The sequence below is a fragment of the Orbicella franksi genome, chromosome 11 (assembly GCF_964199315.1).
Source record: "Orbicella franksi chromosome 11, jaOrbFran1.1, whole genome shotgun sequence".
Classification (NCBI taxonomy): domain Eukaryota; kingdom Metazoa; phylum Cnidaria; class Anthozoa; order Scleractinia; family Merulinidae; genus Orbicella; species Orbicella franksi.
In genome coordinates this window covers 6,739,525-6,754,492 of record NC_138155.1, presented here as the reverse complement: position 1 = coordinate 6,754,492, position 14,968 = coordinate 6,739,525, and the positions used below count along the sequence as shown (strand labels likewise).

The 14,968-nt window shown below is 40.5% G+C and overlaps 1 pseudogene across 1 annotated transcript in view; it reads left to right on the top strand.

Moving 5' to 3' along the window:
• LOC145460123 (uncharacterized) overlaps window positions 1–14,968 on the top strand; it is a 71,554-nt pseudogene that overhangs the window by 51,030 nt on the left and 5,556 nt on the right. Inside the window, exons 16-26 of the transcript XR_014039804.1 lie at window positions 87–266; window positions 444–716; window positions 1,142–1,327; window positions 1,647–1,837; window positions 5,741–5,989; window positions 7,750–7,929; window positions 8,724–8,927; window positions 10,663–10,902; window positions 11,399–11,635; window positions 13,920–14,126; window positions 14,311–14,793. The product of XR_014039804.1 is annotated as an uncharacterized LOC145460123 (transcript). The remainder of the gene's footprint in view (window positions 1–86; window positions 267–443; window positions 717–1,141; window positions 1,328–1,646; window positions 1,838–5,740; window positions 5,990–7,749; window positions 7,930–8,723; window positions 8,928–10,662; window positions 10,903–11,398; window positions 11,636–13,919; window positions 14,127–14,310; window positions 14,794–14,968) is intronic.

Sequence of the window (14,968 nt, the reverse complement as noted above, 5' to 3'; positions counted from 1 at the left end):
GATTGAAACCGTGCAAGTCTGGTGTAATTTTTTTGATGTGTGTATTATAGCACCAATTAATCAAGTCAATTGCGCGTAAATTGCAGATGTTCGCTCTCCAACATTCGGTGTCACATGTCCAGCAAGTTCATTACTAGCGTATTCAGAACGTGGCAGATTTTCAGCTCAAGTAAACTGGACCGAGCCGGTTGCTACTGACAACTCAGGAGTTCCTCCTGCCGTGACGTCAAATTACCAACCGCCTCAGACTCAGACTCGACTTCACTGTTAAAGTAGCAGGTAAGCCTACATGTGTAGTTAAATTCATTTGTAGTTACCCATTTTGATTTTAGCTTAGCTGTAGTGTCTTAACAGACATTAGTAATAAAAATTGTGCAAACGTTTCGCCTTCAAGCTGCTTTTTTAAAATTTCATACATATCTCGCTTTGTTTGCCAATTAGAGTGCTAGTTGACTGTAGGTCTACGCCTCTAGTGAAATTCTAATCAACTTGTATGTCCTTTATTGTTTTAACGACATCAGTTATCAATTGCATATCGCTGGTGGTAAATCCGGGAGGTCCACTACGCATAAGCAGCTGTGGTAATCATTATGGAGCACAATGCAATTTTTCTTGTGCGGCTGGTCATCGTTTGAATGGCTCGTCATCAATCACGTGCGTTACCCCTAGTAGCAGACCTCCAGGATTCTGGGACAGCCCCTTGCCTAAATGTCAAGGTAAATGATGCAGTGGACAGCCTGTATAGAATCAGGCAATCCTTTTTTTGTTTGTTTGTTTGTTTGTTTGTTTTTTTACGCTCCCAAACGCACGGGAACATGGTCAATCGATTTAATATATATTGATGTTCATCATGCTCTGAACACCTACATTGTCAAAAATAAGGAACGTTTATTTAGTTGTTTGATTTTTATTGAAAGGCACAGAAACCAAATGGTTCTTATGTTGGACTCAGCACCCTACATTATACAAGGTCTGATTATATTTTCTTGTGCGGTGCGTTGGTCTTTTCACCCGTACAAACACGAATAACAGCTGGATGAGCCGCGGACCCTGTCTTAGGATTTAAATATACTGGGTGTTTACGTATAAGTTAAACAGAATCTTGTGCAGATTGATATACTGAACTTTTCTTTATCCGCAGCTATAAGTTGTCCGTCTCTGTCTACTCCAACAAATGGTGTTAAGACTGGCTGTAGCGGCATAGTATCTGAGCTTTATGATACACATTGCAGTTTTGCTTGTATTGTTGGGTACAATCTGATTGGTTCATCAATAAGGCGTTGCGTGGAAAACGGGACTTGGAGCGGAGAGACGTCCGAGTGTCAAGGTTAGAAAAAGATACAACCCCTCACACCAAAAACTGCAAGAATAAGAATGCGAATATACCGTCTCTTTTTACGTCTGCCCTGCTTCAAAATGTAAAGCAACAGGAACGCAAAATCCTGTCAGAAACAGCAGCTGCTTTTCAATAGAAAGGAACAATCAAACTTTTATATCAGATCTAGATGTTGAGAAGTGCAGGTGAGTTTACAGTCCAACAAGTCGGAAACCCTTCCTCTCAGGAATGGCCTAAATACAAAAATAACTTTAAATCTGAAGTTTCTGCCAACGTTTTGTTTCTTTGATCGTTTTGTTCGTCTGTTTAGTAATCAACTGTGGTCCACTCGTCCCTCCCTTGTTTGGTGTCATTTCTCCATCTTCGTGCCTATTTGGCAGTAATTATAGCCAGACATGTAGATTCACTTGGGAAGGCCCGGATATGTTCTTGAGGGAACTTCTGTCCTGGTGTGTGGCAAGGATGGACAGTGGACTGGGCCGAACAGTACGCATTGCAGAGGTAAAGTGACGCAACTCAACGTAATTAAGTTACGTTTTTCTTGTTTGCCTGTTAGTTGTTTGGTTTTCTTTTACATACCAGTTTGCTATTTTTAGAGCTTTGATACACTGATAGTTTTGGCCAGTCATTGAGAGGAATGACGGAATTATTTCGGCTTGATAGAGGTCACCAAAGATCACTATCACTACTTACGTTTACTCTTCTTGTTGCCTTTTTCTTGTGGCATCCACCCCTCTCTTCTCCGCTCTCCCCCCCCCCCACCCTCCCCGTTTTACGTCCGAGGGTTAACCAATTTTTGCTCTTTATAATTAGAACATTAAGAAACTTATCTTTAAGTTGACGTTTGATTGAGATTCTACCCATTTAAATAATGCTGAGAGATTGCATGATTACATGAGAACAAGCGAATGCTCTAAACAATTTTAGAGGGCTGAATGTTTGTGTTGTCCCTTCGTGCCTGCAAAAATTGAACTGACGGGTGGGTGGGAGCATGGGAATGTAATCTCACAGCATTATCTGACTCGGTAGAGTCTCAATCATACTTCAACTTACAGGTCAGTCTCGTTTAATTTTCTTATTCCATCTCGTTATCATGCTGTGAGATCCCATGAGATTTCGAAGCTAACACGTGCATGAAGAGAAGCCACACACCTCATTGAAGAGAACAGTGATTATTACAGTGGCAAAGAAGATCATCATAATAACCCAGTTAACTGATAACACATAGTTTGCATAGCTGGAAGCCTTCACTATAGGCTTGTTGTAGTATTTATCGAAACAACATTCCGATGACAAACCGGCTGTTTTCAGGATGTCATCTGAATTAACGGTAGCTCTATGTGCAGCTGGCACGGATGCTGCTCTAGTGCTATGCAGTGAAAACGTAGCAACATCGATATCGGCATGTGCCATTACTTGTCGTACCCAACGGGTAAGAGTATCTCTACTCACTTCTTTATAAGGTTTAACATAACTGATTAAAAGCTTAGAATGGTTTCCTCCTAGAGAATTAGTTCTCTTAAGTTACCCCTACAAGTTGTAAAAACACGAAGGCTTAAAATACAAGCTAAACCTGAGGATTATGATTCACAGGTTTACTTTGCCTTACTTGATTTACAGTAACACAAGTAAAGCTTTTGGCTGTAAGACCCATATCATTGATATCGAGCATGTAGATAGCGTGATATCGCTGGCCTAAAACCAGCAAGAACAACGCAACAAGTTTGAAAGAGAGGTCTTTCAGACTTAAGGAGCCCACTGGGTGCAAAGTCTTAAGGTAAGACACTTCAATCTGAACATCCCAAACTTCGGTAAATTTGGTTTTGGAGCCCTTGATTGGAAAACCCCTTCTAACAGTCTTGAAATCAGTGGATTCTGACCCACACTAGATCAATCATCTAACACAACAAAAGAAGACAGAGCATGCAGCATTGATTGCACCATAAGTGTGTTCATTCTCATAGAGCTCCATTAAGAAGTCAAGTATATCTACAGCAAGTGGGGAAAATTGATTAGCTTGCCTTTCAGCTCAAAACTTTGTCCATTTTTAGATGTACCCATCATACTGCTTTTTGGTACCTCCTCTCCAGGAGGGTAGGAGTAGTTTGGCAGCCAATGCTGGGATTCCTCATTTTTGATAGAATTCCCTGATAACAGATATGCCACCGTCTTTAGTTTGTTTCTTAGTAGATGTTTCCCTTTGTGGGAAAGTGTCAATAAATCTTCGTACTGGGGTAGAATAACGGGATTCGCTATGAGAAGTTTTTAACAATTGTGGCCACTGGTCTTGTGTCGGCCACAGGGGTACTACAAAGAGACCCAGTGCTCCGGCGTTCTCCAATTTTTGCAGGCAGCTGAAAATTATGCAAAAGGGAGGAAATAGATAAGCAGATGTAATGGAGAAATCGTCAGCACGCGTAGCCCCAGGGTCAGGTTTTTAAAGAAACAATTAAGTAATTGATAGCTCAATCTGGAGGCAAAAACATCAATGTCTAGAGTAGTCTAAATCTTGGAAATTTGTTGAAATACATCTTTTCTAAAATGGTCTATCAGCCTCCACATTGAGGACACCTGGTAAGTGAGCATTTAACAGGTCCAAATATCTTGAACAGGTTCATTGCAGAAGGGGTCTTGATACCTCCCATGGCATCAATATAGCAAACAGTTTTAGAATTATCACTGTTAACTTTGACATGCTATCGGTTAATATTTGACTGGAAACATCTCTCTGCAAAGTGAACTGCCAATATCTCAAGTTCATTTATGTGTCTTAATTCTTCTGATTCGGACCACAAGCCTTGAGTAGTTTCTCCAAGGCACACTGCTCCGCAGCCTAGTTTTCAAGCGTCAGTAGTGATTTTCTTATATCTTGGTAATGTACAATACACTGGCTTTATGAGCTTAGTAAGATATCTGGGTGCTAAAGCCAAGCTATTGGGCAAGTAAGCGTACTGAAATAATATGCCTCTCCACACGAACCACAAATATTTTTTTGTGCTCAGATGCCACTGGCACTGTGTGGTAGGCATCTGCCGAGTCGATTGAGGCCATTTAACAATTTTTTTATTGTTAATTGTACAGCAGTACAGGATAGGGTCTCCATTTTCAAATGCTTATATTCGAAAGAATCTTTTACAGTCGAACCTCAGTAATACGGACACTGAAGGGACAGAGCGAAGTATCTGTATTAATGATGACGTCACTTTTAAGTCTCCACTGAACAGTTTAGAGTGTTTAGTAAATAAAATCAGGCCCAGAAGTGAATGTCTTGTGAATTTCTGAATTTGAATGATAAAGTGGCAGTGTTTGTGTAACCGCTGACAGGAAATGCTACATACCGCAAATTATCGACACCTGGTCCTCGAGTGTCCGTAATAAAGAGGTTAAATTTGTATGAATTTGCTCCCTAGGACTGAGATTAAGAGTCCGTTGTCCGTTTAGAGAGGGTCCGTATTATAGAGGTTTTTTAGAGGAAATGTATCACAATTTGTCGGTACATAGGAAACTGTCCGTATTAGAGAGGTGTCCGTATGGAAAAGTTTAATCTTTTAAGATTAACAATCATCCTATATGGGTTATTCTTCTTTAACCTTTTTCCTTCAATGATTTTCAGAGGGCAGGGCTTCTTCAATAACCACTTTCTGTAACAGGGTCTTAACCTCATCGTAAATAATATTAGACTCCTTTACATTGAAGTAAATTATATTGCTGAGATGGGGTCTCAATAAACTCCAGGGCACAGTGCTGCACTATGTCAAGAATCTTAATATCCGTTGTAATTAATTTCTAAGCGGACAGAAGATATTTGAGCTTTGATATTTGTGTTTTTACAACTTTGTATTTTGGGGGCATTTAGGGAGCAGTTATAAAGTTATCTACAACTGATATTACTGCATTACCTCCCTTTACAAGAGATTTTTGCATTTTTGTGGAAGTTCCCGTCGCTCATGTTCTTACAGAAGATGTGGTGTCTTTCCATTTGCTTTGCTCGGCATTCCAGTCGCTTATCACGTCGCCCGGATTTGTCGGGTTAATAGCTAACACGTTTTTCGGTCACTTGAATCTATGATGAAGAAAACGAATGAAGGTATTTCGTGAGGTATATTCACAGATTAACAGTCATCAAGACTTTACAGTTCGGCTACAAGCGTTGCACTGTTTGACACATGTGCTCGGTATCTCATGGGATATCTCAGCATGGTAACCATCCTAAAATGCAGATCCTTTGACATGTCGGTCTATGCAAGGTGCAGTGTTTCTCATCCCGACAACAAACTAAAGTAACTGTTGCAAAATTTATTTCGACTTAAGAGTGACTCTGTACCACAAGAATGTTATTGTTAGAGGAATATATGATTATTACATGACTTTTTTTAACAAGTTGAAATGTTTTCGATTTTACAGACAATGCACCTCCTTCGTTCAGCAACACCTGTCCCAACAATATGGTTTTCTATACTCCTGAATGTTCATCTAGCGCTTCACTCTCGTGGAATGAGCCGTTAGCTACTGACAACTCTGGTCACGTGTCTATCAGCTACCCTGCTATTCGTCCTCCTGTCAACCTTAGTATCGGTCTGTATAATGTACTGTATTCTGCGATAGACAGCAGTGGAAACCGAGCTAACTGTTCTTTTATTGTGCAAGTAGCAAGTATGTCATTCTTCCTGTCTTAAATGAACTATGATAAATAGATATATAAAAAAAAAAAATTAACGAAAAAAAATTCACACTGAATCAGTTATTAGACGCCTCGCTCTCGGATTCTATGGACTGATAGGTAGCGAGGGGCCGGGCGAAATTATTTTGTCATAAACCACTGACCGACCTATCAGACAAAATAAAAACTGTTATATTTCAGAAACTCTACAAAAACGCAAAGTTGGAGCCATTTCCAAAGATTGATTATTGGTAACGTCTCTCGATCGTTAGGCTGCCCTTGTATATCCAATCAGATAACGCGCTTATCTGATTGTGGGCCTGACTGGGTTAGCAATTGTAGCCCGGGTAATGGCATAGTAGAAGAAAATGCGTTTTACTAGAGATGTCTGTACGCAGCCAAGTAACACCAGTGCCAACCACAATGAGTGAAATCGTTTCCACCTACTTTCGCCCTCACTGACTGCTCCTGGGCCTCCGAAGATGCAATATCATACATGCAATTCAAACTAAGAACAGTATTTCAGGCTTGCTAACAATATGGCCGCATTATGAAGATAAATATATGTTATTTGGCGGCTGGGACGTCCGTATAGTGAAAAACTGTGACTGAGGTCTTGAAAATTGTCAAGCTCAAGGTCACAGTTTTTCACTATACAGACCGACCCTAAGCCGGTAAAAAACATTTTTTTTTTTCCTGCGGTAAATTGACTTACAAGTGCTGTCTACAAACCATCATAAAAAATCTAACGAGCGAACGAGCGAGTAACTCAGATACTAGACAAAGTGACTTGTATTAAAGAACAGATTTATTTCGAACTACTTTATGTTAGTTGCATCTAGTTCACCAGTTAGGTTCTCGAAAATTGTTTTACCAGTGTGAAGTTCCGTGCAAAGTTTGAAGTGGTACTTCAAAAACAATTTCTATCAGCATTTGCGAATCACTCGAAATCAAACTTCTACCGTAAATTAAATAGCAGAAAGCGATGAAATCCGTTCAGTGTATTCCACAGAAGTTCTCTTAAATACAGCAAAGATCAGAGGGGTAAAATCGATTGCAATTGACTTCTTTTTTTTTTTTGGCTTAAAATTGTGCGGCGAGAGAAACATAGCATTACGCACCATTACAGCGCCGAGCTACAAACAACCAAACAAACTCGAACGAGCTTGAAAATGCATTTTCAAAACCTCGGTCACAGTTTTTCACTATACGACCCTCGCAGCCGGCAAATAACGTATATTATTATATAGCTAGCTCCGCGAGCGGGCAAGATGAATCAAATCCTGCGCTGTGATTGGCTACCCGAGCGGGCAAGATGAAGCTATCTTGCCCGTTCGGGACTACTCGCCGTGTCCCGCGAGAAAAATTTCCTCGAAAGCAATATAATAAATCATTTATTGACCAAGCTTGTTCGGCCAAGATGGCTGGATATTGGCCTTGTCTTTTTTTGCGAGTTGATGGACCTCGACTCCGTCTCGGTCCATAAACTCGCAAAAAAAGAACTTGGCCAATATCCAGCCATCTTGACCTCACACTTGGTCAATAACCCATATTAATTTTGGTTTCAAACGAGGCCAAACATTATGAGCGTGCAACCTGTCTTTTCTTCCGACACCGTTCACTTTCATATAAAAGGGCCTTTTGTTAACTTAGTGTGAAACTGTTGTTGAAACAAATACTAAACTCTGTCATATCAATTTTAACCGCTCAAACTTTTTTCTGAAGTGAAAACTAAACTTCTTTAATTTTACAGGAAAATCCTGCACTGTTCTCCAACCACCAGTAAACGGAGCCATAACATCCTTTTCATGTGGATCATCTTTTGGTTCCCAGGCTTCCTTCTCTTGTAATAAAGGATACCAAATGACAGGATCCCGTCAAAGATCATGTAGATCAGATAGGACATGGTCCGGCAATACGACTTTATGCAACAGTGAGGATCTCTGTTACTCAGTTATTTTTTTCCATCATATTTTATACCAACGTAAAACTGAAATTCCTTATAGCACTGTTGGTTTATTAACAGTACGGTATATTGAATGTTTATCACTCCGTAACTTTGCATGTTTCCTCCAATATGGACATAGGAACTCGTATAGACTCGACTCGGTTCCCGTAACGTCGAAATATTGAAGTATATTTAGATTACGAAAGGTTTCATCGAAGAATCACCCTTGCTGTTTCTTATCACGTCTTCATTTACACGCCGTTCAAAATAAATAATAAATAAATAACAAAGAGAAGACGTTGTATAGTAAATGATTTGAACCCAGGAGTATCAGTAGTTTGTATAGTGCGATCGTCTGGGTGAGGGTAGTTCTGAAAAGAACTGATGTTGGTGACTGACGTTTCGACAACCTGAGCGGAAGCTATCTTCAGAGTCAAATGAATAGTGTTTGTCAGTCGATGATGTTATAAGTCTGGTCCGTTAAACGTGATTGAAAACTTCTGAAAACTTCTACTGACTTATGTTAAAAAAGCTAACAATACCTCCATTGCTGTGTTTTTGTTCAAGAAATATATTAGGCCTGACTGTGATTTGTTCTGTTATAAAGTGATGAGGACAAGGTAAAAGCAGGAGTCGTAGGGGAGTCAGTTTCTTCGTTCTTCTTGAGCTGTATATTAGAATAATTTAATATTAATATTAATATTTTTCTATGGAAAAGGCGACAATCCAACAATTTTTTTTAAAACTAGGATGTAGAATTTATGTTTCTTTCCTTTCAGTTGTTAAGTGTCCAGCCGTTACAACGCCGACTCATGGACTGATATTTCCCACTCAATGCAAGTTTGCTTCTGGTGTAAATTATGGAACTCACTGCTCTTTTTTGTGCAATGTCTCGGTCGGTTACCGACTGGAAGGCCCAAGAAACGTATCCTGCCGTGAAAATGGATCGTGGAGTGCAGATATTACCAAGACGATATGTGAAGGTAAGAAATTTATATTGTGCTTGGCTTTTACAGGTAGCGCTGTTGGGCAATAGCGATACCGTATTTACTCGAAAATGCGGCTAGTTTAAATCACCGCTCCGAATAAGCACGGTACATTCCAGTGGCGCATCCAGATCTTGAGCTAAAGGGGTTTGGCGGGGGGGGGGGGGGGGGTTGCTTGCTCTTCCTTCTGTGATTTTTCCTTTTTTACCCAAAAGAAGGGGGACCCGACAGTAACGGGATGTAGATACGATACCTTAGGCACAAGCATGGAATTTTTTATCCCGCGTGATTTATTTACCCATGAAACCTTAAACATTAAATGCGTCTTTCCCCTTTGATGTCTTGCAATTTCCTCTGATTCTGTCAGTCGTCCTTGTCAATCCCTGATTTCGAATTCATGTCATTGGTTATCGTCATTGTGCCTGCTGCGTCGTTTTATCTGAACTTGAAATCATTAGCCAAAAGAAAAAGGTTTCATCACATGTATCGTTGGCTGGTTTATTGACACGCCTTATCAGCTGAAAACTCATTTTGTTATACGGCCAGCTTCGTAAGTGGGCAAGATAAACCAAATCCTGCGCTGTGATTGGCTACCCGAGCGGGCGAGATGGCGCTATCTTGCCTGCTCAAGACAACCCACTGTGTCCCGCAAAACGATAGTTTTCCTTTTCCGTATAATAAATCCTTTATCAACCAAGCTTGTTCGGTTCAGATGCTGGATATGGGCCTCGTTCATTTTCTGCGTGTTTATGGGCCGAGACGTAGTCGAGGTCTATAAAGAAAACAACTTGGCCAATATCTAACCGTCTTGACCTCTCGCTTGGTCGCTAACCCATATTGGCCGTTATTATACTACAGACACATTATCCGTATGGACGAACTTGGGCAAACATTTGTAGTTGGTCTGGTTATGCGTATTTAGTATAAAGACGGTCACAAGAGGCATTATACGTCTAGACGAATTATCCTTCGAAATGCGTCTTGAACGACGCACTACGAGAGATAGTTCGTCTAGACGCATGATGCGTCTTGTGCCCGTCTTTATACTAAAGACGCATAACCAGACCAGCCACAAATGTTTGCCCAAGTTCGTTCAGACGGATAATGCGTCTTTAATATAAAAGCGGCGAAGACGAATTATCCTTCTGGACGGATAATGCGTCCTCTAGCATAAAAACGGCCATTCATTATATCTCTCAGTTACCATGCGCGCTGCGATTGGTCAATTTAGCGGGCTGTACTCCACTTTACGGCCAGCTAAAATTTAAAGCTGTTTTTATTGCCAAAATGTTTCGTGTGAATCACTAAATGTTGTCCACTTTTATAGTAAGTAAAAGTTTCAAACTTTATTTTACTTTAAACTGTGTATTAAAACGTGCTAACGACTTAACGATTTTAAATTGACTCGTTTTGCTTTCAAGGTCCCTAAGAAATTTGAAGCCGTTCTGCGTGAATAGAAATCGTTACCGAACCCGTCAGAAACACAGCAGCGATTTTATAAATATCTTGCTAACCTGGTCTCTCGTTTCGCAATAAAAGTTACGGATCCTCGTTTTTTTTTCCCCCGTCAATTTATGGCCCGCGCGCTTCGCGCTTGGGCCATAAATCGAAGGTGAAAAGCCCGATCCGTGACTTACAAGACAAACCTCGAATTCGGTTAGTAAGAGGTATGTTTTTCTAATATCATCCTCTCTGAACTAAGCTCTTTTATTTGAAACCACCTCATTAACAGATTTCCAACCTCCCAGCATTCAATGTCCGCTTGATGTGGAGGTTGCCACTGAAACTGGCAGACCATATGCAAGAGTGACCTGGCAGATACCAGATCCCACCGACAACTCTGACGAGCCCTTGAGGCTCAGTGGATTGCTGCCACCACAAGCGTTGAAAGTTGGTACAAAGCACATTACATACAGTGTCACCGATTCAGCTGGGCTAACCACAAACTGTACATTTTCTGTTGTTGTCAAAGGTACACACGATTTAAAAATTGTAAAATCTAAAAAAGGACCTGTCGTTTAAAGCTGTTGCGTTACAAATTTAAGCTCTTATTGCAGAAATCCAACAGATTTGTAACGTTACGATCCAAGTTCTTAGAAAAGTGTCCAAGAATAATTATGCACTTTAATGTCACCATCCTTTATGAGCAATAACGTTATTTCAGAAAAGAGGAATATTTAAACCTCTTTCTAACTGAATCCTAGGTCCGTACGGTCAGTTACGGACCGAATTATTTCCTCCTCGATTCATGCGGCCCAAGCGCGAAGCGCACGGGCCATGAACCGAAGGGCATAAATCTAGGATTCTCAACGTACAATACGGAACTAGAACACGAAGCTAATAAGACCTTTATTATACCTCTTCCAGTTTAGATCTCTAATTTATTTCTCGCGGTAGTTGGATAAAAGACTCCTCATACGTCACATGGTAATGTCATTTTGACGACTCTTCCTCCTGTTCACAAACAGATCTTCAGCCGCCTAAGATCTCCTCTTGTCCTGATAACATTCACATCACTTCAAAAAAGAAAATGAATAAGGTCTTGTTACCTGGAGTCACTGTCACAGATAATGTCGGCGTGTACTTGTTTACAACAAGCAGACAAAATGGAAGCGACTTTACGTGGGGAGAACACAACGTAACTTACACGGCGTCGGATAAAGCAGGAAATATCGCTAAGTGCCATTTTCAAGTTATTATAACTGGTATGTAACTAAGGGGTATTCAACGTCACTTTTTTTTTTTTTCCTTTTTTAACAAGACTAAGAAAACATAAAATGGTCATTCAGGCTTCATTTTACACAGTAGGCAGCACCTTAAGGCAGTAATTGTAAGAAGAATCATTTCCAGCTAGGGAAATAGAGTTAAGGGGTTATTGCACTTTAATGTTTCACTTACGTTGTGCTCTAACCAGTGATCACTGAATAACTGACAGATAATCGGAAATAAACCTTCTTGACGTTACTCTTGGCTTTTTGAAATGTGGTGACTAAATTTTCGAACTTGAGTTCTAGGGATCCGGAGTTAGAAAGTAAGTATTGCCCTTGTGTTATAAATGGGTTCCAGCGGACTTCGTTGTGGTAGGGGATAGGGGCATCTGAACTTCCCTCGCCCTGTACCCTTCACTCCCGGTTTCTGCCACTATCTTAGTGGTCCCCGCCTCGCGGTGCATTTTATATTTAACAATTATTCGCCTCAGCTTCACTGAGCCTGAGGCGAATAATTGTTGTAGCATAATTTTCAGAGGTGAATATCAAGGACTACAAAATAACGGACTTAAACATTAAAAAAACACAGACGCAATTGTTCGTTTGCATACACGTATGCAGCCGCAGTTTTAACAATAAGCTTACATGTACGTCGACTGTGAACCAATTTACTCATGGAGTTCGGTAGTAAAACAAACAAGCGAAACATAACGAAAAATAAATTCATCCGATACTTTTGTTTTATCGTTGTTCACTTAATTCAAAGTTATTATAAATGGTTACCTTTAGTTTGAAGGAAAATACATTTCGGTCAATCGATCTGACCTGCTAGCGATCAGTGTAACGACTGTGTTTACGATTGTAAACTGCCTTGAATGCGAGTTCCTGAAAAGATTTTTTGTTCAAGAGCGACAGCAGCCATTTTGAAAATTTTCCATCAGTTCAAATATCCTAGACTTGGAGTGATGTCTTTCGAATAAATAAAAGTTTCATTTAGCAACTGTCCGCCATGTTTACTTACTGAGATGACAAAGGTGGTAGGCGAGCTTAGTAATCAAGCTCAGAAATGTTGTATGAACCACCTAACGACGTGAATATACCGTGATAAGCCGAGCTTTTCGACATATCAGAATGTTAAATTCATTTATTTTTTTCTCAAGCATCTGCGCGGGCCGGATTCCTTAATCCTCGATTTGGATTGGCTAATCATACCCAAAAGTTGTCAATCTTTAGCCTTTTTTACACGTCCATCGACGATTAGTCAACGCAAGTTTAGCTCTGTTCACTTTAAAATGGCAAGGAAAGTCACTGTAAGTAAATTCAATTGAGTGTTTTGAAGTTGTGAGAGTTTGTTTGGTTGTTTGTAACTTGGCGCTGTAATGGCGCGTAATCCTGTGTTTCTCTCGCCATAAAATTTGAGTCAATTTCAGTCGAGTTTACCTCTCTGATCGTTGCTGTATTTAGGAGAATTTCTGAGGAATACACTTAACAAATCTCCTCGCTTTCTGCTATTCAATTTATGGCAGAAAAGTCTGATTTCAAGTGATTTTAAAAGCAACGACTGACAGAAATTGTTTTTGTAGTAAAACTTCAAACTTCGCACGAAACTTCACACCGCCAAAACAATTTTGGAGGACTGAACTGGTGAAATAAATGCAACTAACATACAGTAGTTCGAAAAAAATCTGTTCTTTAATACATCTTTCTTTGTCTACTGTCTGAGTTACTCGCTCGTTGCCGAGATTTTTTACAAATCGTTCGTAGACGGCGCGGAAGCCGATTGAGTGACATGATTTGCGTAAACAAACCCATTTGTATTCTGTAAAACCAATTTACTGCAGGAGAAAAAAAATAAACGTGTTATTTGCCGGCTTAGGGTTGGTCCGTATAGTGAAAAACTGTGACCTCGATCTTGAAAATGCTGCCCGAGGCCTGCGGCCTCGGGCAGCATTTTCAAGACCTCGGTCACAGCTTTTCGCCTTACAGGCCTCCCAGCCGGCAAATAACATACATATATATATGCTCCTCTGGAAATTACACTAACATTAAATATTTCTTAGTATGGCAAACTATCTTCCTGTTTCTTCAGATTACCACCTCGTTGGGAATCCCACTACCCACACTTTCCTTTCCGGGCCCCCGTAGAGTACTCCTCCCCATCCCCCCCCCCCCCACTCTTCTCTTTCACAATTTCTGGGGCAACCTGAAAACGACTAGAACAACGCCTCAATGAAAAGCAAATTTTACTAACAATTTTACTCTGTCTTTCTCCTTGTACAAGATTATACGTGTCCCGATTTACCAGCTCCAACAAATGGAGCCAAGGCATGCGAGACGTGGTTAACGGGAATGTTTTGTACTGTGCACTGCAATACAGGCTTCGGATTCGTTAATCAACCACGACCGTTATATGTCTGTAGCCCCGACGGGACTTGGCTTAATGCCAAAGTGCAAGGGAAGAAAACGCCCAGTCTTCCAGATTGCTCGAGTAAGAGAATATCGTACCCTCTAGACGTTCTGTTATAAACAATAGGACCTATGTGCATTTTGCCGATTTTTCCCTTCCAGTTAAGCACTTCCATCTTATTGTTTTTAGTAACCTTTCACCTGTACAATTTCGTCTTTGGTGACTTAAATCCGTTTAACAAGTTATTACTTTTGCATTATTTCAGAAACTCACATGCCTAAAGGCGCGGTGGTGAATGGAGATCTCCATTATCTGGTTGACAATTGCGGTGGAGAGAGCATGAACGAAGTCATCGCCGGCAACTTTATAGACCTTTTCAGAAATTCGCCATTTGGTATGGCTGGAGGCTGTAACGGGAAATGCACGATCGACAACGTGAGGGTTGAATGCGGAAACCAAACTGAAGCACGTCGTAGAAGAGGGGCAGCGGATGGCCAGCAAACTTTTAAAATTTCCCTTGTCGTGTATTTTGCTTTAAAAGTTCCATTACCGAGTAACGCCTCCTTGCTTGACCTCAGTCAGACCAGTCGACAAATATCAAATAACCTGCTGCAGGCACTGAACAAAACAGACCTAAATCTGAACATCAGCGGAGTTGTTATAGTATATGATTCATCAAAGCCAGCAGTGTTTCGCCTTACCAGTCTTGTTTGCAGTGAAGGACAAGTTCAAAGAGAGACGAAATGTGGTAACAAGTTTGCACTTTGTATTTGATACTCGATTTTGGCTTTGATATTCGAAGCATATTTAAGTGACATGACTACCATTCTTAATTGACAATGGGGGGTAATCCTGTGTTAACTTTCATACTGCCGTTCTTGATTACAAAAGAAGAAAAACAAAACCTACAAGTTCATTTTTTA